Source organism: Mesoplodon bidens, assembly GCF_964165515.1.
Source record: "Mesoplodon bidens genome assembly, chromosome: 14".
NCBI lineage: Eukaryota > Metazoa > Chordata > Mammalia > Artiodactyla > Ziphiidae > Mesoplodon > Mesoplodon bidens.
Window position 1 is genome coordinate 55,748,500 of NC_138170.1, and position 27,731 is coordinate 55,776,230.

Genomic DNA, 27,731 nt, shown 5'->3' on the forward strand with positions numbered 1-27,731 from the left:
CCCACACTCAATCTTTCCCCTCCCTCCTTCCCTTTCCCCGCTGGTGTCCACTAGTTTGTTTTCTATATCTGTGAATCTGTTTCTGTTTTGTTATATACACTTTTTAAAATTTTTTAGATTACACATATAAGTGATAACATACAGTATGTGTATTTCTTTGTCTGACCTATTTTACTAAACATAATACTCTCTAACTTTGTACACATTGTTGCAAATCGCAGAATCTTTTATTTTTTATTGCTGAGCAATATTCCAATGTATAGATATATATCACATCTTCTTTTAGAATGGATATTGAATTTTGTCAAATGATTTTTCTCTGTCTATTGAGATGATCCTGTGATTTTAATGCTTCAATTTGTTAATGCAATGTATAACATATATTGACTTGTGAATATTGAACTATCTTTGCATCCCTGGAATAAATCCTACTTGATCATGGTGTATGATCCTTTTTATATATTGTTGAATTTGGTTTGCTAATGTTTTCTTGAGGATTTTTGCATAGCTGTTGGCCTGTAATTTTCTTTTCTTGTTGTGCCTTTGTCTGGTTTTGGTATCATCATAATAATGGCCTCATAGAATGAATGTGGGAGTTCCCTTCTCTTCAATTCTCTTGAATAGTTTGAGAAGGGTAGGTATTAAGCTTTTCTTCATATGTTTGGTATAATTCCCTTGTGAAGCTGTCCAGTCCTGGGCTTTTGTTTGCTGGGAGTGTTGTTTGATTACTAACTGAATTTTACAATTAGTGATCAATTTGGCCAGATTGTCTATTTTTTCCTGATTCAGCATTGGAAGATTGTATGTTTACAGAAATTTATCCATTTCTTCTAGGTTGTCCAATTTGTTGGCACATAACTGTTCATAGTATTCTCTCATGATTTTTTTATATCTCTGTAATATCAGTTGTAATTTATTCTCTTTCATTTCTTATTTTGTTTATTTGGGTCCTCTCTTTTTTTCTCAGTGAGCCTGGCTAAAGCTTATCAATTTTGTTTATCTTTTCAAAAAACCAGCTCTTAGTTTCATTGATATTTTCTTTTTTTTTTTCTCTCTCTCTCTCTATTTATTTCCTCTGTGACCATTATTATTTACTTCCATCTGACTTTGGGCTTTGTTTATTTTTCTTTACATTTAGGTTGCTTGTTTGAGCTTTTTCTTGTTTCTTGAGGTAGGCCTGTATCGCTATAAACTTCCTTCTGAGAACTTCTTTTGCTTCATCCCATAGATTTTGAGAAGTTGTGTCTTTATTTTCATTTGTCTCAAGGTATTTTCTGATATCCTCTTTGATTTCTTCATTGACCCTTTTTGTTTGTTTGTTTTTTTGTAGCATATTGTATAGTTTCCACATGTTTGTATTTTTCCCATTTTTCTCCCTGTAGTTGATTTTTAGTTGTGGTTGGAAAAAAATCTTAATATAATTTCTATCCTCTTAAATGTATTGAGACTTTTTTTTTGTGACTTAGCATATGATCTATCCTGGAAAATGTTCCATGTGCACTTAAAAAGAATGTGTATTCTGTTGTTTTTGGATGGAATGCCTTGTAGATATGTATTCATCTTCTCATATGGATACAAAATTAAAGAAATAGAAGAAACATTTCTTTTAAAATGTTTATTTGGTTTATTTTGTTTTTCTAATTTTTTAATCTGGATGCTTTTGCTTACTAATTTTTTTTTTTTTTTGCGGTACATGGGCCTCTCACTGTTGTGGCCTCTCCCATTGCGGAGCACAGGCTCCGGACGCGCAGGCTCAGCGGCCATGGCTCACGGGCCCAGCCGCTCCACGGCATGTGGGATCTTCCCGGAGCGGGGCACGAACCCGTGTCTCCTGCATCAGCAGGCGGACTCTCAACCACTGCGCCACTAGGGAAGCCCTGCTTACTAATTTTTAATCTCTTATTTTCTAATATAATTATTTGAGGATAATATTTTCTGTCTAAATACTTTTTCATGGCATCTTCCCAAAGTTTTGTGCTTTCATTTTATCAGTCAGTTCCAAATATTTAAAATTTCTTTTGAGGTTTACTTTTCCCCATATGTTATTTAGATTGTGTGTGTTTATATGTCCTGATGTGTGAAAACTTCTAATAATCTTAATATTGACTCCTAATGAAATGACATTGTGTTAAAGAACATGGTCATATGATATTGAGTCTTCATATTTTGTTGAGACTTGCTTTATTGGCTTAATGTATGGTCAATTAAAAATACCTATTTCACATACTCTTGAGAAGATTGTATATTCTCTGTCTGTTGAGAGCAGAGTCATATATTAGCCTTATAAGTAAAATTTGAAAATTTGGTTATCCAATTATTTTATGGCCTTAATTTTTTGTCTATTTTATGCATCAGGAGGACAAAATCTCCTACTATAATAGCAAATTTATTTGCAGTGTTCTTCTAAATTCTATTAATTTTTTCTTTATGTTTCAAGGCTATTATTTAATGCATACAAGTTTAGAATTATATTTCTCTGATCAAATAAAACTTTTCATTGTATAATAACACACTGGTCCTAAGTTCTAATGTTATATTAATATAGCTGTCTTAACTTTGTTTTAGTTAGAATTTATTAATATATACTTCCATCTTTTACTTCTAACCTTTTTGTGTCTTTAATTTATGCATTTATTTTGTAAATAACATCAGCCCATTGAAGATAACATCACTGATTTCATTCTTCATTGTTACTTTTGAAAAGTCTGCTGTTATTCTTTTTTTTTTTTTTTTAACTGTTTCGGAGATCTGTCTTTACAGCTGGCCCTTTGTATCCATGGGTTCTGCATCTGCAGATTCAACCAAATTGAAAGTATTAAAAAATTTCAGAAAGTTCCCAAAAGCAAAACTTGAATTTGCCATGTGATAGCAAATGTTTACATAGCATTTACATTGTATTTACAACTATTTATGTATTATTTACCTTATATTTAGTATTATAAGTAATTTAGAGATGATTTAAAATACAGGGGAGGATTTGTGTAGGATATATGTAAATACAACATCATTTTATATAAGCGACTTGAGCATCCAGATTTTGGTATCCTTGGGGTGGGACGTGTCCTGAAACCAATCCTCCATGGATACTTAGGGACAACTGTACTTTCTATTTTCTTTTAATATTTTGTTGTTTTCTTTGGTAATTTATAATTTTACCACAGTATATCTAGATGGAGGGTTTTTGCAAAAAGCAAACTTTTTGCCTGTCTTCTTATACATTGTACTTCCTTTATTTGTGAATCCAGCTTTTATCAGTTCTAGACAATTGCCAACTATTATGTCTTTGAATATCTTCTCTCCATTTTTTTTTCTGATGGGACTAGGATTAAACATATGTTATATATTCTTATTTTATCCTCCATGTCTCTTATTTTCTCTTTGATCTCTTCCATTTTCTTTTCTCCCTGTGCTGTATTCTGGATAATAATACAGGTTTAGCACAATGTTCAGTAGTCTCTCTTGAACTGTCTAATCTATTGCATAACCTGTTCATTCAGGTTTTTTTTTAATTTCAAGAATTATACTTTTCAGTTGTAAAATTCTCCTTTTCATATATTTTTGGTATTTCAAATTTTTTAGTGGCTTGTTTATTTTATTCATATTTTATTTCTTTATATATTTTGTCCATTTTTTTCTTATATTCTATATCTGATCATTGAAACATCTGAACTCTTTGGCCATCTAAATCTCTTGTTGGTAGTTTCTTCTAACTCTTATTCCTGGTTATCTGTTTTCATATATATTTAATTTTTAATCCATCATATTGCTGGGTAAGTAAGACTAAATTAAACCTTTCCTCCACAAATGGAGTTGTTTTGATAGTATTATTTGGTTTGAAATATAAATGATACCGAGCATGATAGGTGTAGCTATACTTATTAAAATCCTCTTGCCATAGTGACAGGGGTGAAACTTTCTGGTTGTGTGTAATTAATGCCTCCTAGAAGATTTGCCACAATGTTGGAAAGGTTCATGAGCCTTGAGTTTAGAATGATTAGGGGTTTTCTGTCTTACAAGGAAACATTATTAATACAATCCAGGTAATATCAGATCAGATAAGTCACCCATTTAAACTAAGAATTTTCAAAGATCTGCTTTTTGTGTTCTTAAAAGAAAACATCCTGGTCATTTCAAGTAGGTGGCTGTTAAATATTGGGAGAGAATTGAAATATCCTCTCTGTTTAAGGAGAAATGAGAGTAAAAAATAAAGTGAATCACCAATCAATTGATTAAAATCCTTTAAATCATACAAGAGTCCCTAACAACTAACTATTCATGACACAGAGACTCCAATGGGTCTATTTTCAGAATTTTGATGATTTTTTTAAAACTGAGGTTTCTTAAATTATTCTGTGGGATTTTTCTATGAGATTAATAAGTAAAAGGAATAAAAGTCATGGTAGTAGAGCAATTGGAGCAAGAATTCTTATAATAATAAAACTTCATTTAGCACTCCCATTTTCTTTTGTAACACAGGTAGGGTAGGAGAGGAGTGGAAGTTATCTAGGCTCTCAACTACCAACTGAAAGAGCAGATTGGAGAACCTCATTGAAATTTATGCCTCAAGATAGGATTCAGTGAACCTTCTAGATTACTTAACCTTTTGATGTGTTGATTAAGAACTTTCTTCCTCCTTATTTTGTATGTAGTTACAATTATAGTGTACTTTAAAATATCAATTATTTGATATTTTCCTTTGATTAAACATAAAAATTAAACTCATACATTTTATTTTACACCTTATCACTGTATGAAACTTGGCTTTCTGTATATAAGTACAGTTTTAGAATACAAGGTGAGGAGTATGAGGAAAAATATAAAGCCCTGAGCTTCTTATTCATAAAATCCATTAATGGAATCATTTGGTTCTTTTATAGCAGAACGGTTGAGCTAATCACAGCTTTATGACTGGAAAAGTTAAGAATTTTTTCATTCACAGATGACTTGCAAACTCAGTGAGCCTGTAAGATATGAACTACTTTATGGTCATAGTCATGTATTGTATATACAACTTATGGCGTTTTATCTTTCTTGAGTGGCCTGTTAAGAATTTCTGAAGCAGGCAATGGTGCATAAAAAATCCTGACTCATGCAGTCTCAGAGACTGAAAGAGTATTCAGAAGTTTAGTTAGATTCTATCATCATTCTTAATAAATAATGGCTTTAACATGAAAATTAGAAGAATCCTTTAAGATAGCAGGTAAACTATACAATTATTTTTTCTATCTGAAAGATTGTCCCCATATCCCCCTTTTTAAAAAAAGCCCTAATTTTCAGATAAAGGAATACTTATATAAATTCATTGTCATGGGTTTCTGCTGTATTTGCTTATTCCAATAGGTGTATTCCTGATGTCTCACAGTTTTTGTAGGCCAGAGTTCACATTCCTGTTTTCAACAAATGAAGGCTTACATGGTTCCATTAGACCTGGCCTTTCTAAGCAAACACAATTTAGGAAGAAAAGGATGTGTTTACCATTCTCATCATCTTCATGGAAGACTCTATTACTCATTAAAAACAGTAGTACATTTCCAACTTTTGTATGTACTATTATTGCCAAAGTTTGTTGTAACTATTGTTATGGACAATTACAAATAACAGTACACTAAACGGGGGTTCTGTCATATTTTTAGTCATGATTAATTCTCGTGTATTGCACAGTTGTGATGATAATGTTTATTATGCAGTGTTCTAGATTGATGGCAGAGGGTGAGTGTGTCAATATCCAGGTTCACAGGGTCCCATTAGCTTTCCATGTATAGATATCAACTCAGTCTCTTTTGTGCAGATACCTTGTGAGTACTGTAAAAATATATTGTATATATATTAAAAAATCTGGGCTACATAGCTACTATATAAGGAAAGTAGACCAGGAGACAAAAACAAAAGAAGACTAGTTATTGGATTTAGAACAGTGATCAATTTATTTACTTTGGAAAACATCTTCAGTGTTTCCTCTAAAATTCAGGTAAACAATATGCTTCACTGTGTTGTGTTTTTATGTTTGACTCACAGGAGCAAGTAACCAGTGAATCTTTTTTTTTCATTTCTGCCGGAATCATTAACGGCCATAAAAAATGGCTCATTTAGTTGCTCATGATCAGGCTTCCTTGTGAAGAATCATTATAGCTTTATCCTCCTTCATTGAAGAGAGGTTTTCTAACTCCCTGAGAGAAATCAAACCTACCTGCATTGTCTGTTTCTTCCAGACAGCTCACGTTCCTAATACGTCCAGATATTCTTCAGTCAAGGAGACTATTTCTTAAAAACAAAAAAGTGATGGAATTTTGTTCACACAATTGGGATACATTTTTATTCAGATTCATAAATATAATATGATAATTGTAAATGTTATTTCTAATATCTGAAGGCATTTGATGATGGAATAAGAGTAAGGCAAGTTACAAGGAGTTTTTAAGGATAAATGTAAAAATGACGAAGAAATATGGATAATTGAATAAACACAGTAAGGTTAGCTCTTTGGATATAATAGCCCCTTGATATCACTTAGAGGAATGCAGTAGAGTATGTCACTAAGGCAATATATGAATGTAATATGCAGAAACTAATAACTGCATAAAATTGTCCTCCTAAACTATGAAATATTGTTCTGCTGGTGAATAATGCTATATAGGGCTACTTCTAAGACTGGATTGGACACATCTAAATACATATATAATCTCTCTGGATGCCTTTCCTACCCTCAGTATATTAAGTAGTTTCTTTTAATGATGAGTGCACTGTATGTATGGATTCATAGATCATCATCTCATTTGATAGAAAGAAAATCTTATTTGAATCCCTCCTTTTAGGCACACTTTGTAATTGAGTTTAGTTATCAGAGATATATGGAAATACATCTCTAGATACTTTAATTTATTTTAACTTCACTCATTGCCCATGATCATAAATCAGGAGGGGTGTCTAATAAATTCAGAGACCAATTCAAGGAAGTGTTGATTACTGTCAACATTGCCAAAGTTTCCTCAGGGCAGTAGGAACATACGACCTGCTTTTTTCTCTTTTCAGGCGGAAAGCCTTACACACTCAGTAGAGTATCCTCTCCTTATTTGCAGCTTCTCCTTTTCCAGTTTCAATTACCTGTAGTCAACTGCAGTCTGAAAATATTAAATGGAAAATACCAGACATGAACAATTCACAGGTTTTAAATTGTTTGTTGTTCTGAGTAGCATGATGAAATCTCCCACTGCCCCATTCCTTCTCGCGTGGGATGTGAATCATCCCTTGGTCCAGTGCATTCGTGCCATCTCCATCCTGCCTGTTAGTATAGGAAAAAACATGGTATATATAGGGCGCAGTACCATCCATGGTTTCAGGCACTTGCTGGAAGTCTTAGGAACGTGTTTGCCGTGGATAAGGAGGGCTACTGTGTGCACTTTAGGGTATTAACTATATTCCAAAAGGAAAATTAATCTGCATAACCAGGGGAGACAGTGGGAAAGGGAAACAGTAACAGAAAAAAAAGGAAAATGTATCTTAATTTGCATATGTCTAATGGTTATTTAATAATACCTTTGAACATAGCTTTTTGAGCTTCTGAAGGAAGAAACAAATTCTTGCTTATGCTTAGCTGGCCATGGAGTTATGCACCATCTCGAAGAGCATATTGTCAGAGCTCCATACATCATAATAGTGTTCTTAAATAATTGTTGCATTGATAAATTTCACTAACACGTTGAACATTCTGGATTCACTTTCAAGGGACACCATTATATTCCTCGCAGTTATAAATGCATCAGAAAAACTGACAGCCCCTCACAGGTTGTACTAGATGCTGCTGAGAGCAGTTAGTATTTTTAAAAGTCTCTTTCTTAAACCAGAAGGACTCTCCAGCATTAGATATGCTGGCAAGATAATAGTAGGCTTTATTACCATCAACACAAGACTGTCAGTATATAAGCAGAACCTTAGATGCTATTCCTATACATAAATACACTGTTAGCTTTTTTAAGCAGTATGATTCATTGTCTCATGTACAAATAGCAAGGGCATCCAGAATGAGAAACCAATAGTCTGCCATTTATTAAACTTCATTCACTTCACTGGAAACAGTATCAGCTTTCAAACTGCTATAAATACCCTGTGATTAAGTTTTGGAAAGACAGTGCTCCCTTCCGAAACTTGGTTCCCTGAATGAGTCAAATGTTCTACTTAAACTATATTTAAAAGGCACCAATGATTACATTCACACATATAGTTGAAGGAAATGACTAGTTTCATTGGAACATAGCTTTCAAATATAAAAGCTTGTTAAAAAGAATTATCGTAAAGACTTACTGCTATTAGGACATATCAAAGAGCAAACAAAATTAATGTGCTTGGTGGAGTCAGTAGAGAATAGTCTCCCTGGAACATAACTTCTATCATATAAGAAAGTCCGGCCATTTTTTGTCTCAACAAGTAATCATTTTTTGATACTCTTCTTTATGTGCATGCAATGATTACATATAGTTTTATTTTCATACCACTTTTATCCTATTAATATTTAATAGCATTCTGGTCTGTAGCATACAGATACAATTATTTTTCTTCTGTGCATTTTCAGGATGTCTCTGGATACAAAGCACCTCGGTTAGGTCAAGATTATCCCTCTTTTTCTAGGAAATATATTGAATAGATCAAAATTTAAATTTGTATCAAACTGCCTGTTATTTATTTTCTTTTTTATTACTGTAAAGTATACATAACATAAAATTCAACATTTTAATGTCTACAGTTCAGTGGCATTGAGTTCATTCAGTGTTGTACAATCATCATCACCATCCATATCCAGAAACTTTTCATCATCCCATATTGAACTCTGTACTCATTAGACATGAACTCTCCATACCTCCTTGCCCCGACCCCTGGAAATCACCATTCTACTTTCAGTCTCTATGAATTTGACTACTCTTGGTACCTCATAAAAATGAATCATACAGTACTTGTCCTTTTATGATTGGTTTATTTCACTTAACATAATTTCTTCACTGTTCATCCATGTTGTTGCATGTGTCAGAATTCATTCCTTTTTAAGACTGAATACTATTCTATTGTATATGTATATACAACATTTTGTTTACTCATTCATTTGTTGATGAACATTTGAGTTGTTTCCACCTTTTGGCTATTGTGAATACTGCTGCTGTATAATCTGAGTAGATTATTTTCTTACTCTCATTTCATCCATACTTTCTGTATTATATTTATGTTCATAATATATCCTCTGTGGTGAATTATAAGCTCCTTGAGGTCAGAGTCCCTACTGGTTTTATATTTATAACCCCCTAATATCCAGCACAATTTTTAGACATAATGAGTTTTAATGTTACCAATTGGATCACTAAACGCATCTCAGATAAACTGTAGAGTTTGTTCATAGCTACCACCATCATCAAAAACAGGGAGAGAAAAATAATTAACACTTAACAGTGATCACAGGTAAGTCCCTTTGCTCCTTCTTGAGTCTCCAATTTCCTTTAAGAATGCTCAGAATAAGTAGGGAAAAGGAACTCCTCCAGACTATATATCCAAGTGTGATGAACTTACTAACTACTAAAAGTAGTGCTGCAGGTGAATGAAATACCTAACTAGACTGCCAATAGCTTTTTTCTTTTAGCTGGTATAATTTTCACCATCATACTTACCTATTTTACATAACTTTAGAAACATTCTTTAGCAAGACTGATGCAATGAGTGATTCTAAATCTAGTGAAAGAGCTAGAATTTAAATCATGATAGTAACATAATTTATTGAGCATTTGCTCTGACCCAGATATGTTGTACCAGGTACTTGGCACTCGGCATTCAGTATTTTATTTGGTCATCACAGCTCTGCAAGGTTTCTACTTGTATATCCATATATATATTATATATATATACACATATATGTAATGTATACATATGCAAATACACACACATGCATATACATGTTGAGGAGCAGAGAAGTTATTTAATGTCAGCAAATGATTGATCAACATTTAGATTGCTGCATTTTCCTTTCATTATTTAAACTAAAGCTTCAATGAATATCTTTGTATTATATCACTTCACACATGTGAAAATAGTTCAAGAATAATTTCCTAGAAGTGAAATTTCTGGAAAAGATTGTATGTAGTTTTAATTTTGATAGATATTGGTTTGAATTTCCTTAAATTATTTTTAATGTCGTTAAAAATGAATTTCCTCTGAGAAATTTGTTCACAAATTTCACAAAATCAATATCAGAATGGAGGGAGGAGACAAGCAGCAATTATTGCATTAAAGCTATAATTAAATTAAAAACCAGCCCAAGAAAACCAGTGGCATCTCCTATAGTGTGGTTGGTGTCATTATAGATCTTGTGTATCTGTGAGACTAGGAAGAATAGCAAAATGTTAGAAGCATTTTAGAGGAAGAGGGGTAAGAATAGAAGTGGAACCTAATATCATAAACATATCCTTCAAGGCCTGAAGGACAGAGCCATACCAGGGCAGAACAATTCAGTCTCTGAGTCTTTGGCCCCCTTTCCCCTCCCAAATTCCCATCTTCAGATTCCCCTCGACAGCCAGAAGGCCTTGAAGAATTTACCGCTGGGAAAAGGAAGTCAAATTATGATTAAAAAGGAAGAGTTGATCAAGAAAATGAAGGGATTTAAAATAATATCAAGTAGTTAAAGGAACTGGTGCTTAACTTAGGGAAGATAGTCCTCAATATGACATGTGATTCAAATGTTTAGAGTGCCCATGGATAGATTTAAATAGAGTAAAGGGTACATAGTTTGTTGCTTCCACATTTTCTTAACACGTCTATTAGCACTTAGCCGTTAATATCAAGAAGGATGTCTAAAAGCAACAACCTTGATCTCAGGAACAATGGTAGAACACTACTGGCACTGTAATGCAGATCTAATCCATTATAAGAAATGAAAAAAGTATAGCTCCTCATTTCCTTGTCAAAATTGCCTTCCAAGCTGATCTTCTCACGCTCTGGACACAAACCTGTTTTTGTATATGTGAATACAAGCCATGCCTCCTCCAGTTTTCTCTGGATGCTAGTCGAATGCCTTCTCTGAAATTCTGTGCTTCTGTTTCTTAGTTCTGTGTTTTTTCCAGGTTTACTTTTAAATCTTTATTTTTCAGAGCAATTTTAAGTTTATAGTAAAATTGAGGAGAAATACAGAGATTGACTTATACCCAAATTCCCCACACATGCATATGCATAGCCTCCCCCATTTTCAACATAACATACCAGAATGGTACTTTTTTTTTTTTTTTTAACCAGGAATGATCCTATCTTGACACAGTATAATCACTCAAAGCCCATAGTTTACTTAAGGGTTCACTCTTGGTTTTGTACATTTTCTGGGTTCAGACAAATGTATAATGACTTATATCCAACATTATGGTATCATGCAGAGTATATACACGACCCTAAATATCCTCTGTGCTCTGCCTATCCATACCTCCACACATCCCCAGTCCTTGGCAACTGCTGATCTTTTTACTGTCTCCATAGTTTTGCCTTTCCCAGAATGTAATATAGTTTGAATTCTATAGTATATAGACTTCTCAGATTGGTAGCTTTCACTTAGTAATATGCATTTAAGGTTCCTCTATGTCCTTTCATTGGTTGGTAGCTCATTTCTTTTAGCATTGAATAATATTCCATTGTCTGAACTACCATAGTTTACTTACCATTCACTTACTGAAGATGTCTGGTTGTTTCCAACTTTTGGCAGTTATAAATAAAGCTACTGTAAACATAAATGTGCAGGTGTTTGTGTGGACATAACTTTTCAACTCCATTGGTTAAATAGCAAGGAGCGTGATTATTGGTACATATTGATAAGAGTATGTTTAGATTTGTAAGAAACTACTACTGTCTTCCAAAGTGTACTACTTTGTATTCCCACCAGCAGTGTATTAGAGTTCCTGTTGCTCTAAGTCCTCACCAGCATTTGATGTTGTCAGTGTTCTGGGTTTTGGCCATTCTAATAAGTGTATAGTGGTATCTCACTGCTGTTTTAATTTGCAATTCCCTAATGACATATGATTTACAGGATTTTTTCATATGTTTATTTTCCATCTGTATATCTTCTTTGGTGAGGTGTCTGGTAAGGTCTTTGGCCCATTTTTAAATCAAGTTGTTTGTTTGCTTAATGTTGAGTTTTAAGAGTTCTTTGTATATTTTGGATAGCAGTCCTTTATCAGATGCGTCTTTTACAAATATTTCTGCCAATTTGTGACTTGTCTTCTAATTCTTTTGATATATATATATATATTTTTTTTTTACAGAGAAGAAGTTTTAAATTTTAATGAAGTCCTGCTGATTCATTATTTCTTTCATGGATCATTCCTTTGGTGTTGTATCTAAAAAGCTATCACAATACCCAAATCATCTAGGTTCTCTCCTATGTTATCTTGTAGCAGTTTTATAATTTTGCATTTTATATTTAGGTCCATGATCCATTTTGAGTTAATTTTTGTGAAAGGTGTAAGATCTGTGTCTGGATCTATTTTTTTGCATGTGAGTGTCAAGGTTTCTGAACCATTTGTTGAAGAGACTATCTTTGCTACATTGTATTAACTTTGCCCCTTTGTCAAAGATCAGTTGGTGGTATTTATGGGGGTCTGTTACTGTGTACTATATTCTGTTTTACTGATCTACTTGTCTGTTCCTTTCCTAATGGCACACTGTCATAATTACTGTAGCTTTATAGTAAGTATTGAAATTGGGTAGCTTCAGTCCTCCAATTTTACTCTTCTCCTTCACTATTGTGTTGGCTGTTCTGGGTCTTTTGCCTCTCCATATAAACTTTAGAATTAGTTTGTTGATATCGACAAATAACTTGCTGGAATTTTGATTGTAATCCGATTGGGAAGTACTAATATCTTGACAATATTGAGTCTTCTTATCCATGAACATAAACTATCCTCTTAATTAGTTCTTGTTTGATTTTGTTCATCAGAGTTTTATGGTTTTCCTCATATAGATGTTGCTCATATTTTGTTAGATTTGTGCCTAAGTATTTTATTTTTTGAGGGGGGTGTTAATATAAATAGTATTGTGCTTTTAATTTCAAATTCCACTTGTTCATTGTTTGTGTATAGAAAGACTATTGACTTTTGTATGTTAACCTTGTATCATGCAACCTTGCCATCACTTATTAGTTTCAGGAGTTCTTTTGTTGATTTTTTAAAAATATCCTACATAGTTGATCATATCATCTGTGAATGAAGGCAGTTTTATATCTTCCTTCTCAATCTAGATATCTTTTATTTCCCTTTCCTGCCTATTGATTTTTAAGAACTTTTAGCACTGTATCAGAAAGAGTGGTGAGCGGGGACATCCTTGCCGGGTACTTGTTCTTAAAGGGAAAGCTTCAAGTTGCTCACTATTCTTCTTTTTCTTAACTCTATCATTCAGGTACTGACTCTAAGCTTGGGGTAGAGACTGGGGAAAGAGGCTGACAATACAGCTGCCTTGAACATCAATCAATTCATGTCTGCTTTGGTCTAGGGCAGAAGTGGAACCTTTGGCATGGAGCACCACAGTAAAGTAAAGGAGGTAGGGGGCTCGCCTGTTTAGGCTGGACTGTGAAATAGAAGCTGGAGGTGCACAGGACCCTGGCTACCTTCATGACAACTTTTGTGCCTATAACACTATTGGAGTAAGAGAGTGACTGGACCCATCTGGTGGATCCTGTTTCTAAAGAAGAAATGATGTGTATATGAATACCACTTAGGACCTTGAAACTATTTCCGGGGCCAGGAACCACATGTAAAAAGTTTTGAGTTCTGACTCAAAGAGCCTTACTTCAGTGGGAATGTAGGTTCTGAGACTTTTCCTGGGATAGCCTAACCTGTGAAATTCCTTCAGAAAAGCTTTCTGTATCTATTCAGGGTAGAACTTAAAATTGATTAAGCATGGAGCAGAGTCATGATATTTCTTGACCTTGTCAGGACTTGGAAAAGCAACTGATTCCATAATTAACCTTCAGAATGACCCAACCCACTTAGAAAGCCTAGGATATTCCTGATGTCAGCAGACAATATCATGACTAGTTTTGCTTTGAGGCCTGAATGGATTGTCTCTTGGTGGATTCATTGATGTCTTCTGTTTCTGAAACCTGTATTTCTGACTTGGACCTTGTATCCACATCCACAACCTAATTCTGATTTTAGTCATTTTAGTTTAATACCTTCTTACTACAGATTGCAGGCTTGTTGCCACTGGTTTGATCCATATTATTGATCTCTGACTTCTCATTCATCCCCTATAGATATGGTACCTGCCTATATCTTCTTTATATGCTATTTAAGTCTAAGGTTTTGGCTTCCTTTATTGCTTACTACTTTATTCACACTACCCTTAAATTTCTCTCCAATTAAATTCTTTTCAATCTAAGTGTAGGTCTTTATAAAGCAGCCAGGTGGAAACATAGAATATTAAAGATCACTTTATTTAAATGATGCACACATTTTAGAGTGAGGGTATAATGAAGTAAATCTATGACATAGTTAAGCACCTTGATGTTTAAACTAACCTAGTTTCCTCTTCGTCTTTTTTTTTTTTAATGAAATCCTTTATTTATTTATTTTTGCTGTGTTGGGTCTTCGTCTCTGTGCGAGGGCTCCCCCCAGCCGTGGCAAGTGGGGGCCACCCTTCATCGCGGTGCGCAGGCCTCTCACCATCGCGGCCTCCCTTGTTGCGGAGCACAGGCTCCAGACGCGCAGGCTCAGTAGTTGTGGCTCACGGGCCCAGCCGCTCCGCGGCATGTGGGATCCTCCCAGACCAGGGCTCAAACCCGTGTCCCCTGCATTGGCAGGCAGACTCTCAACCACTGCGCCACCAGGGAAGCCCTCCTCTTCGTCTTGAGCAGAAGAAATCTGTCATAAGTCAGTCAAAAGCTTTTCTGTAGACTGTGAGATCCTGGTTCTTGTTTTTGAGAATTTAAGGGCAAATTGATATTATAAACTCTTTAAAATTCTATGATAACACAGGTCAATAGCTAGCTTACAGATAATAGGGAAAGAAAAATATGTCTTGCCCTGCAGAGTTTCCTATTCTCAATTCTATCTCTTTCCTATTTCCTTGTGTCTAATCAGAAATTTAAAGAACATCTTGGCATTCTTTTCCTTTTTAAAAAAGTGACCTATAGGCAAAAAAATTCATAGGTTTCTTGCTGCTTAGATGATCAATCAGGCAAAGATAACATAAGATTCAACTAAAGATTCATTTGGTAAGAGCAGGAAATCAAGGTTTTAAGACTATAGAAACTTCGAGTAGAAAAAATAATGTTTTGCTTCTCATTTCTTTGTGGCAAAGTAGTGTAATACTTAAGAATTTTCTCCCAAACTTACTATAGACATATCATAAGCCTCATCACCTTTTCTCCCATTCTACTCCACCCATTTCCTCTTCTCTTCTGTAGTTACCACTACTCAATAGTTTCTTGTCCTTATTCCAATTATAACCTTCCATTATCCCATTATTGTTTTTGTTGGCATTTCTCATATCCTGGCCCTTAACTAATACAAATCTGTGGTGTATTAACTATATCAGCAGTGGGAACAGTGTGGAGAGCTACTTCTCCATATGCCCTTCTTGGGCGAAAAGAGGTTTAAGAGAAACTGTATTTCAAACAACTTTGTTTTTTCAAACCTTGATATGAACAGAGGGATATTTTCCCACCATCAGTGACCTGCTGAGAGAAGAACTTTTAAGAGGTGCCATTTAAAAAAGCAGTCATTTTATTCTGAAAAAAAGGCTAGCTTATGCTATAAATTAGAACAAAGCTTCCAAGGGAGAACAACATTATTCTTCTGAATGATTAAAATAAGCTCCTTTGTATTATATATAATGGAAGGAAAGGAAAAGCTTGTAGTTTCCAGGCCTACAAAATGTATATATTGCTGCTGAAGGCCTGGGCAACTCACCAATATGTGGGATGATTATTTACCTAATGATTGTTCTGCAGCCCATTTGTTTGTGTGTGTGATGCATTACTGTTACTATTTTTTAACATCTTTATTGGAGTATAATTGCTTTACAATGGTGTGTTAGTTTCTGCTTTATAACAAAGTGAATCAGCTATATATATACATGTATCCCCATATCTCCTCCCTCTTGCATCTCCCTCCCACCCTCCCTATCCCACCCCTCTAGGTGGTCACAAAGCACTGAGCTTATCTCCCTATGCTATGTGGCTGCTTCCCACTAGCTACCTGTTTTACATTTGGTTGTATATATAAATCCATACCACTCTCTCACTTTGTCCCAGCTTACCCTCCCCCCCAACCCCATGTCCTCAAGTCCATTCTCTACATCTGCATCTTTATTCCTGTCCTACCCCTAGGTTCTTCAGAACCATTTTTTTTCAGACTCCATATATATGTGTTAGCATATGGTATTTGTTTTTCTCTTTCTGACTTACTTCACTCTGTATGACAGACTCTAGGTTCATCCACCTCACTACAAACAAATAACTCAATTTCATTTCTTTTTATGGCTGAGTAATATTCCATTGTATATATGTACCACATCTCCTTTATCCATTCATCTGTCAGTGGACACTTAGGTTGCTTCCATGTCATGGCTATTGTAAGTAGAGCTGCAATGAACATTGTGGTACATGACTCTTTTTTTTTTCTTATATAACATCTTTATTGGTGGATAATTGCTTTACAGTGGTGTGTTGGTTTCTGCTTTATAACAAAGTGAATCAGCTATACATATATATATATCCCCATATCTCTTCCCTCTTGCATCTCCATCTCTCCCACCCTCCCTATCCCACCCCTCTAGGTGGTCACAAAGCACCGAGCTGATCTCCCTGTGCTATGTGGCTCCTTCCCACTACCTATCGATTTTACATTTGGTAGTGTATATATATCCATGCCACTCTCTCACTTTCTCCCAGCTTACACTTCCCCCTCCCCATGTCCTCAATTCCATTCTGTAGTAGGTCTGCGTCTTTATTTCCATCCTGCCCCTAGGTTCTTTATGACCTTTTTTTTCTTTTTTTTTTAAGATTCCATATGTATGTGTTAGCATACGGTATTTGCTTTTCTTTTTCTGACTTACCTCACTCTGTAGGACAGACTCTAGGTCCATCCACCTCACTACAAATAACTCAATTTCATTTCTTTTTATGGCTAATACTCCATTGTATATATTTGCCACATCTTCTTTTCTTTTTTTTTAAGTTTAATTTTATTTTTTTTTCTGCTTTATAACAAATTTAATCAGTTATACATATACATATGTTCCCATATCCCCTCCCTTTTGCGTCTCCCTCCCACCCTCCCTATCCCACCCCTCCAGGCGGTCACAAAGCACCGAGCTGATCTCCCTGTGCTATGTGGCTGCTTCCCACTAGCTATCTACCTTACATTTGGTACTGTATATATGTCCATGTCTCTCTTTCGCTTTGTCACAGCTTACCCTTCCCCCTCCCCATATCCTCAAGTTCATTCTCTAGTAGGTCTGTGTCTTTATTCCTGTCTTACCCCTATGTTCTTCATGACATTTTTTTCCTTAAATTCCATATATATGTGTCAGCATACAGTATTTGTCTTTCTCTTTCTGACTTACTTCACTCAGTATGACAGACTCTGGGTCCATCCACCTCATTACAAATAGCTCAATTTCGTTTCTTTTTATGGCTGAGTAATATTCCATTGTATATATGTGCCACATCTTCTTTATCCATTCATCTGTCGATGGACACTTAGGTTGCTTCCATGTCCTGGCTATTGTAAGTAGAGCTGCAGTGAACATTGTAGTACATGACTCTTTCAATTATGGTGTTCTCAGGGTATATGCCCAGTAGTGGGATTGCTGGGTCATATGGTAGTTCTATTTTTAGTTTTTTAAGGAACCTCCATACTGTTCTCCATAGTGGCTGTATCAATTTACATTTCCACCAACAGTGCGAGAGGGTTTCCTTTTCTCCACACCTTCTCCAGCATTTTTTGTTTGTAGATTTTTTGATGATGCCCATTCTGACTGGTGTGAGGTGATATCTCATTGTAGTTTTGATTTGCATTTCTCTAATGATTAATGATGTTGAGCATTCTTTCATGTGTTTGTTGGCAATCTGTACATCTTCTTTGGAGGAATGTATATTCAGGTCTTCTGCCCATTTTTGGATTGGGTTGTTTGTTTTTTTGATATTGAGCTGCATGAGCTGCTTGTAAATTTTGGAGATGAATCCTTTGTCAGTTGCTTCATTTGCAAATACTTTCTCCCATTCTGAGGGTTGTCTTTTCATCTTGTTTATGGTATCCTTTACTGTGCAAAAGCTTTTAAGTTTCATTAGGTCCCATTTATTTATTTTTATTTCCATTTCTCTAGGAGGTGGGTCAAAAAGGATCTTGCTGTGATTTATGTCATAGAGTGTTCTGTCTATGTTTTCCTCTAAGAGTTTGATAGTGTCTGGCCTTACATTTAGGTCTTTAATCCATTTTGACTTTATTTTTGTGTTTGGTGTTAGGGAGTGTTCTAATTTCATTCTCTAAAATGTAGCTGTCCAGTTTTCCCAACACCACTTACTGAAGAGGCTGTCTTTTCTCCATTGTATATTCTTGCCTCCTTTATCAAAGAGAAGGTGACCATATGCGCGTGGGTTTATCTGTGGGCTCTCTTTTTCTTTTATTTTTAAATTTTATTTTTTTATACAGCAGGTTCTTATTAGTCATCAATTTTATACACATCAGTGTATACATGTCAGTCCCAATTGCCCAATTCATCACACCACTACCCCCACCCACTGCCGCTTTTCCCCCTTGGTGACTATACGTTTGTTCTCTACATCTGTGTCTCAATTTCTGCCCTGCATACTGGTTCATCTGTACCATTTTTCTAGCTTCCACATATATGCGTTAATATATGATATTCATTTTTCTCTTTCTGACTTACTTCACTCTGTATTACAGTCTCTAGATCCATCCATGTCTCAACAAATGACCCAATTTCATTCCTTTTTATGGCTGAGTAATATTCCATTGTATATATGTACCACATCCTCTTTATCCATTCATCTGTCGATGGACATTTAGGTTGCTTCCATGACCTGGCTATTGTAAATAGTGCTGTAATGAACATTGGGGTGCATGTGTCTTTTCAAATTATGGTTTTCTCAGGGTATATGCCCAGTAGTGGGATTGCTGGATCATATGGTAATTTTACTTTTAGTTTTTTAAGGAACCTCTATACTGTTCTCCATAGTGGCTGTATCAATTTACATTCCCACCAACAGTGCAAGAGGGTTCCCTTTTCTCCACACCCTCTCCAGCATTTGTTGTTTGTAGATTTTCTGATGACAACCATTCTAACTGGTTTGAGGTGGTGCCTCATTGTAGTTTTGATTTGCATTTCTCTAATAATTAGTGATGTTGAGCAGCTTTTAATGTGCTTCTTGGCCATCTGTATGTCTTCTATGGAGGAATGTCTATTTAGGTCTTCTGCCCATTTTTGAATTGGGTTGTTTTTTAATATTGAGCTGCATGAGCTGTTTATATACTTTGGAGATTAATCCTTTTTGGTTGATTTGTTTGCAAATATTTTCTCCTATTCTGAGGGTTGTCTTTTCATCTTGTTTATGGTTTCCTTTGCTGTGCAAAAGCTTTTAAGTTTCATTAGGTCCCATTTGTTTATTTTTGTTTTTATTTCCATTACTCTAGGAGGTATATTAAAAAAGATCTTGCTGTGATTTATGTCAAAGAGTGTTCTTCCTATGTTTTCCTCTAAAAGTTTTATAGTGTCCGGTCTCACACCTAGTCTCTAATCCATTTTGAGTTCATTTTTGTGTGTGGTGTTAGGGAGTGTTCTAATTTCATTCTTTTATAAGTAGCTGTCCATTTTTCCCAGCACCACTTTGAAGAGACTGTCTTTTCTCCATTGTATATCCTTGCCTCCTTTGTCATAGATTACTTGACCATGGGTCTGTGGGTTTATCTCTGGGCTTTCTATCTGTTTGCCATTGATCTATGTCTCTGTTTTTGTGCCAGTACCATATTGTTTTGATTATGGTAGCTTTGTAGTATAGTCTGAAGTCAGTGAGTCTGATTCCTCCAGCTCCATTTTTTTCCCTCAAGACTGCTTTGGCTATTTGGGGTCTTCTGTGTTTCCATATAAATTGTGAAATTTTTGTTCCAGTTTTGTGAAAAATGCCATTGGTAGTTTGATAGGGATTGCATTGAATCTGTAGATTGCTTTGGGGAGTATAGTCATTTTCAAAATGTTGATTCTTCCAATCCAAGAACATGGTATACCTCTTCACCTGTTTGCATCATCTTTCATTTCTTTCATCAGTTTCTTATAGTTTTCTGCATACAGGTCTTTTGTCTCTTTAGGTAGGTTTATTCCTAGGTGTTTGATTCTTTTTGTTGCAATGGTAAATGGGAGTGTTTCCTATATATCTCTTTCATATTTTTCATCATTAGTATATAGGAATACAATAGATTTCTGTATATTAATTATGTATCCTGCTACTTTACCGAATTCATTGATTATCTCTAGTAGTTTTCTGATGGCATCTTTAGTATTTTCGATGTATAGTATCATGTTATCTACAGTCAGTGACAGCTTTACTTCTTCTTTTCCAATTTGGATTTCTTTTTTTTTTTACTTTTTCTTCTCTGATTGCTGTGGCTAAAACTTCCAAAACTATGTTGAGTAACAGTGGTGACAGTGAACAACCTTTTCTTGTTCCTGATCTTAGTGGAAATGGTTTCAGATTTTCACCATAGAGAATGATTTTGGCTGTGGGTTTGTCACATATGGCCTTTATTATGTTGAGGTAAGTTCCCTCTATGCCTACTTTCTGGAGGGATTTTATCATAAATGGGTGTTGAATTTTGTCGAAAGCTTTTTCTGCATCTATTGAGATGATCATATGGTTTTTCTCCTTCAGTTTGTTAATATGGTTTGTCACATGGCCTGATCTGCGTATACTGAAGAATCCTTGCATTCCTGGAATAAACCCCACTTGATCATGGTGTATGATCCTTTTAATGTGCTGTTGGATTCTGTTTGCTAGTATTTTGTTGAGGATTTTTGCATCTATGTTCATCAGTGATATTGGCCTGTAGTTTTCTTTCTGTGTGGCATCTTTGTCTTGTTTTGGTATCAGGGTGATGGTGGCCTCGTACAGTGATTTAGGGAGTATTCCTCCCTCTGCTATATTTTTGAAGAGTTTGAGGAAAGGTGTTAGCTTTTCTCTAAATGTTTGATAGAATTTGCCTGTGAAGCCATCTGGTCCTCGGCTTTTCTTTGTTGGAAGACTTTTATTCACTGTCTCAATTTCAGTGTTGTGATTGGTCTATTTATATTTTCTATTTCTTCCTGGTTCAGTCTCATAAGGTTGTGCTTTTCTAAGAATTTCTCCTTTTCTTCCACGTTGTCCAGTTTGTTGGCATATAGTTTCTTGTAGTAATCTCTCACGATCCTTTGTATTTCTGCAGTGTCAGTTGTTAGTTCCCCGTTTTCATTTCTAGTCCTATTGATTTGAGTCTTCTCCCTTTTTTTCTTGATGAGTCTGGCTAATGGTTTATCAATTTTGTTTATCTTCTCAAAGAACCAGCTTTTAGTTTTATTGATCTTTACTATAGTTTCCTTCATTTCTTTTTCATTTATTACTGATCTGGTCTTTATAATTTCTTTCCTTCTGCTAACTTCGGGGTTTTTTTGTTTTTCTTTCTCTAATTGCTTTAGGTGTAAGATTAGGTTGTTTATTTGAGATGTTTCTTGTTTCTTGAGGTAGGGTTGTATTGCTGTAAACTTCCCTCTTAGAAGTGCTTTTGCTGCATCCCATAGGTTTTGGGTCGTTGTGTTTTCATTTTCATTTTTTTGAAGGCCTTTTTTGGTTTCCTCTTTGATTTCTTCAGTGGTCTCTCGGTTATTAAATAGTGTATTGTTTAACCTCCATTTGTTTGTAGTTTTTACAGATTGTTTCCTGTAATTGATATGTAGTCTCAGCATTGTGGTCGGAAAAGATACTTGATATGATTTAAATTTTCTTAAATTTACTAAGGCTTGATTTTTCACCCAGGATATGATCTATCCTGGAAAATGTTCCATGAGCACTTGAGAAGAAAGTGTATTCTGTTGTTTTTGGATGGAATGTCCTATAAATATCAATTAAGTCCATCTTGTTTAATGTATCATTTAAAGCTTGTGTTTCCTTATTTATTTTCATTTTGGATGATCTGTCCCTTGGTGAGAGTGGGGTGTTAACGTCCCCTACTATGATTGTTTTACAGTTGATTTCCCCTTTTATGGCTGTTAGCATTTACCTTATGTATTGCGGTGCTCCTATGTTGGGTGCATAAATATTTACAATTGTTATATCTTTTTCTTGGAGTGATCCCTTGATCATTATGTAGTGTCCTCTTTTGTCTCTTGTAATAGTCTTTGTTTTAAAGTCTATTTTGTCTGATAAGAGAATTGCTACTCCAGTTTTCTTTTGATTTCCATTTGCATGGAATATCTTTTTCCATCCCCTCGCTTTCAGTCTGTATGTGTCCCTAGGTGTGAAGTGGGTCTCTTGCAGACTACATATATACATGTCTTGTTTTTGTATCTATTCAGCCAGTGTATGTCTTTTAGTGGGAGCATTTACTCCATTTACATTTAAGGGAATTATCGACATGTATGTTCCTATTACCATTTTCTTAATTGTTTTGAGTTTGTTTTTGTAGATCTATTTTCTTTTCCTTCTCTTGTGTTTCCTGCCTTGAGAAATTCCTTTAGTATTTGTTGTAAAGCTAGTTTGGTGACGCTGAAATCTCTTAGCTTTTGCTTGTCTGTAAAGGTTTATTTTCTCCATTGAATCTGAATGAGATCCTTGCTGGGTAGAATAATCTTGGTTGTAGGTTTTTCTACTTCATCACTTTAAATATGTCTTGCCACTCCCTTCTGGATTACAGAGTTTCTGCTGAATGATCAGCTGTTAACGTTATGGGGATTCCCTTGTATGTTGTTTGTTGTTTTTCCCTTGCTGCTTTTAATATTTTTTCTTTGTATTTAATTTTTGATAGTTTGATTAATATGTGTCTTGGCATATTTCTCCTTGGATTTATCCTGTATGGGACTCGCTGTACTTCTTGCACTTCATTGACTATTTCCTTTCCCACATTAGTGAAGTTTTCAACTATAATCTCTTCACATATTTTTTCAGTCCCTTTTTTTTCTCTTATTCTTCTGGGACCCCTATAATTCGAATGTTGGTATGTTTAATGTTGTCTCAGAGTTCTCTGAGACTGTCCTCAGTTCTTTTCATTCTTTTTTCTTTATTCTGGTCTGAAGTAATTATTTCCACTATTTTATCTTCCAGGTCACTTATCTATTCTTCTCCCTCAGTTATTCTGCTATTGATCCCTTCTAGAGAATTGTTAACTTCATTTATTGTGTAGTTCATCATTGTTTGTTTGCTCTTTAGTAGGTCCTTGTTAGACGTTTCTTGTATTTTCTCCATTCTATTTCCAGGATTTTGGGTCATCTTTACTATCATTCCTGTGAACTTTTTTTCAGGTAGACTGCCTATTTCCTCTTTATTTATTTGGTCTGGTGTGTTTTTACCTTGCTCCTTCATCTGCTTTGTGTTTCTCAGTCTTCCCATTTTGCTTAACTTACTGTGTTTGGGGTCTCCATTTCACAGTCTGCAGGTTTGTAGTCCTGTGGTTTTTGGTGTGTGTCCCCAGTGGCCAAGGTTGGTTCAGTGGGTTGTGTAGGCTTCCTGTTGGAGGGGACTAGTGCCTGTGTTTTGGTGGATGAAGCTGGATCTTTTCTTTCTGGTGGGCAGGACCATGTCCAGTGGTGTGTTTTGGGGGTGTCTGTGACCTTATTATGAATTTAGGCAGCCTCTTTGCTAATGGGTGTGGTTGTGTTCCTGTCTTGCTAGTTGTTTGGCATAGGGTGTCCAGCACTGTATTTTGCTGGTCGTTGAGTGAAGCTAGGTCTTGGTGTTGAGATGGAGATCTCTGGGAGAGCTTTTGCTGTTTGGTATTACATGGAGCCGGGAGGCGTCTGGTGGACCAATGTCCTGAACTCGACTCTCCCACCTCAGAGGCACAGGCCTGACACCCAGCCGGAGCACCAAAACCCTGTCAACCACTTGGCTCCTTCTCCTCGTTTGCAAGTTTCTGCACTCTGCTCTTCCACATTAAAGATGCAGACACCTGCTTGCAGTTATCCTCTGGAAAAGGACGAAGACACACCTGAGGAAGAGAGGCACCTGAAGGCGGAAATGGAGCAACTTCAGTGTGCTCGGGAGAACAGTAACTGTGATGGTGTCCCCTGGAAGCTTCCAGCAACTGGGTCTCATATTGGAGTGGAGAAGACGGAACTATCCTTCCCAGAGGCGCAGCCCCCAGGCTGCAGGGCCTCTCCTTGACCCCCCTGGAAAGTGTGTTGAAGAAACACTGTCAGAACCAGGGGAATCTTCTTCACTTTGGCTAGCAAGTCCCGGGTCGCGTGTCCACCTCACCTACTTTGAGGAGGTTAAGGGGCCGTGCTGCGGGAGTATGCACGGGAGTGTGATGCATTATTGAAGGACACCAACAAGGCAGAAATGGGAATTATATAGACTCAATGTGGTAATCATGGGCAATTTATACATGGAATTTTCTTGGTACTTAAAAAATCTATTTTTTAACTATAATGTGTAGTGTGGTAGCAATACAAAACAAAACCAACAAATAAGGAAGGCTAAAAGTATTCCAAGAGTTATTCAAGCTAGAGTAGAAAGGGTGGTAGGCTCTGCTTATGCTGCAGTATTCATCTGAAAAGGTCTTGTCGTGAAATATGCTTTTGGTAAAATGCAGTAGAAACAGGGATCACAGATGTGAATGTCCTTCCTCTTCCTCTTCTTCCTTCCTTCCTTCCTATTTATTTATTTATTTATTTATTTATCACTGTCAGTTTATGGGTTATTTGGAACAAATTTAGCCAAAATGTGGAGGTTAGCCTAATAGAAAATTGTGCATATGTAACAAGGGAGTGACTGTTTGCTGAGATGCTTTCTTAAACTCAAAATACTGGAATGATAAGATTCCGGGTGACTAAAATCATTAGGTCTCTTGTTGTTTGCAAGATGATGCTTTTATACTACTCTGATAAGCCATATGTACTTACTAAACTGGTGATCACAACAAAAATCTGGAACACTGTTGAATTCCAGAATGTGCAGAAATTCAGAGTCCAAACAGACAGAAATTGAGCCAATGACAATAAAGATTGCTTTCTTTACAGTCAAGTTCTCTAAGTTTCAGTAAAGTCACAGAGTTTGAAGAACTACAGAATTTTTCTCTGAAAATGAAGTCACACAAAGGATCTGAAAGGACTCCTCATCAAAGAAGATATATAGATGGCATGTGATAAGATGCTGAATTTTGTGTCATTACAGAATTGCAAATTAAAACAACAATGAAGTTCACTGCACACCTATGAGAGTGGCCAAAATCTGGAAAACTGACCCCAGGTGCTGGCAAGGATGTGGCATAACAGGAACTCTTATTCATTGCTGGGGGGAATGCAAATTGGTGGTTATTTTTATAAAACTAAACACACTTTTACCGTATATACAGCAGTTGTGTTCCTTGGTATTTACCCAAATGAGTTGAAAACTTATGTCCATACAGAAACCTGCACATGGATGTTTATAACAGCTTTATTTCTAACTGCCAAAAGTTGGGAACAACCAAGATTTCCTTCGGTAGGTGAACGGATAAATAAATTTTGGTACGTTAAGGCAATAGAATATTATTCAGTGCTCATAGAAATGAGCTACCAAGCTATGAAAAGACTTGGAGGAACTTTAAATGCATGTTACTAGGTGAAAGAAGCCAATCCAAGAAGGCAGTATACTGCAAAATTCGAACTGCATGACATTTTGGAGAGACAAAAGTATGGAGGCAGTAAAAGGATCAGTGGTTGCCAGAGGTTGGAGGAAGGGAGGGATAAATAGGCAGAGCACAGAGGATTTTTAGGGCAGTGAAAATACTCCGTATGATACTATAATGATGGATACACTTGTCCAAACACTTAGAATGTATGATACCAAGAGTGAACCCTAAGATAAATTATGAAATACGGGTGATAATGATGTGTCAATGTAGGTTCATCAGTAGTAACAAATGTATCACTCTGGGGAGGAAATTTGATAGTGGGAGGCTGTGCATATATGGGAGGAGAGGGCATATGAGAAATCTCTCTACCTTCCACTCAATTTTGCTGTGAACCTAAAACTGCTCTTTAAAAAGTCTATTTAAAAAATTAATATGAGATTTAGTGCAATGGCTGGATAGAAAATAAATATGCATAATTGAATAATTTGCTTTGTTCTAGCAGTAAGCACCTAGAGCTATAAATGGGGAAATGGTTCCATTTTCTCTTCCTTGTCTATTTTAGTTTATCTTGTTCTGTTTCTAACTTTTTAAGACCCTCCTGCCTCTTCTTCCCATCCTCATTTCTTTCCTGACCCCATCATCCTGCCCTGGAATCCTCTTTATTACATTTAAACATACCTGTTCCTCCCTTGACCTCTTACCCTGGTTCACTTATATCCTCTCCTCACCAGTCTTTTATTTCATCTCCCTCTTCCCCCACAACCAAAGGAAGCTAAAATATATTTTGGAAAAGCATATTTCTCTCCAATACAAACTTAACTAAATCACAAAAAGCCTTATATGGTTAGTGGCTTTTTTGTAATTAAATTTGTTAAATATAGAGATACAGTCCACAAATATTCATTGAGCATCCATTGTGTGCTACCAACTGTGAGTGGTGTCATGGCTTTCCCCTATTAAATTTTATGTTAAAAAAAAGAAGACACAGTTTTAGAAGAAAATCCTAGTTCTTGATGATATAAATAATACTTGAAAATGTTTCAGCTTCTTCAGACCGTAAACTTTATGATATGTCTGTATTACTGGGTATCTGCCTTGTCCATGTGGCTAAAGTAAAATGACTGATGTGAAAGCAAAGTCTACTTCCTCAAAGATAGAATATACCTAGATTTTGACACAGATATAAGGCTCCTCAAATGATTGACTTTTACAAACTTACTTGTTGAATCATTATTTTTTGACATTGCTAAGCTAAATTTAGGAAAATTTGAGAAATTTAAAAAAATTTAAGCTAAAATTAAGAGTATCCAGAGACTGAATCTTCCAGTCTTAGTTTTATGACCTTCTAAAGTTATTTGAATTTTCTAAGTTTTGGTTTCTCTAGTTGTTAAGCAAGGCTAATAATAATACATCCCACATTTGGTTTTTGTAAAGGCAAAATGAGATAATTATTTCAAGGTCCTTAGTATACTGTGTGGAGTTCAAAAACTGTAATGTTTTAATAATAATAATATATTTAGAAAATATGATAGGTGAATCCGTTACATTTAGCAATAGCAGTAAGTATAAGACACCCAGGTAGACATTACAAGAAATGTGTGAGAAGGAAGTTACAAAACATTTTATGAATAAATAAATAAATTTAGTGGGCTTGCTTGGGGAAAGTTCATATTACAAAAGTGTTATTTCCAAAGCAATATACAGACTTAGTACAATTCTAATAAAAACTTAAATGACTGAGAAGCGTAGGGTATACTTGTGCTTAGAATGTTTTTATAATGTGAGTTTGACTTGATTCTCCAGTCAAATGAGTTTAAATTAAACTTTGCTATTATATGAGAAAATATAAAGCATGAACCCAGCATTTGCTTAGTTGAAATAATATATTTTTGTCATTAA